This window comes from Juglans regia, chromosome 6 (genome assembly GCF_001411555.2).
Source record: "Juglans regia cultivar Chandler chromosome 6, Walnut 2.0, whole genome shotgun sequence".
Classification (NCBI taxonomy): domain Eukaryota; kingdom Viridiplantae; phylum Streptophyta; class Magnoliopsida; order Fagales; family Juglandaceae; genus Juglans; species Juglans regia.
This window is the reverse complement of record NC_049906.1, coordinates 28,310,886-28,311,266: the sequence shown is the minus strand read 5'-3', so window position 1 is coordinate 28,311,266 and position 381 is coordinate 28,310,886.

Below are 381 nucleotides of genomic sequence, written 5' to 3'. Positions count from 1 at the left end.
ATTTGTCTTCTCCTTAAACATCATTTTTCTCATAATCTCCTAATGTATTATCAAATTATTAGAAGATAATTAAAGGATGGTCATGATAAATAGGTTTTCATGATCATTAAGGTAAATACTCCAATCATAAAGAATTTACACAAAAAATAATTTCATAAATTGATGTGACTTGATATAGTTTATCATATTGTAAAATTACTTTTATTGTAAAATAATAGATCTGACGAATCATATGAAGTCACTTTAGTTTGTGAAATTATTTTTATATAATTCATTTGTGACGGTACCACTCTTCTTCTAGCTAGTAATATGCTTGCTAAATTAAAGTTTTTTCATAAACACTAATTTCTAAGGATAAGATGGGGAATACGTACTGTATGT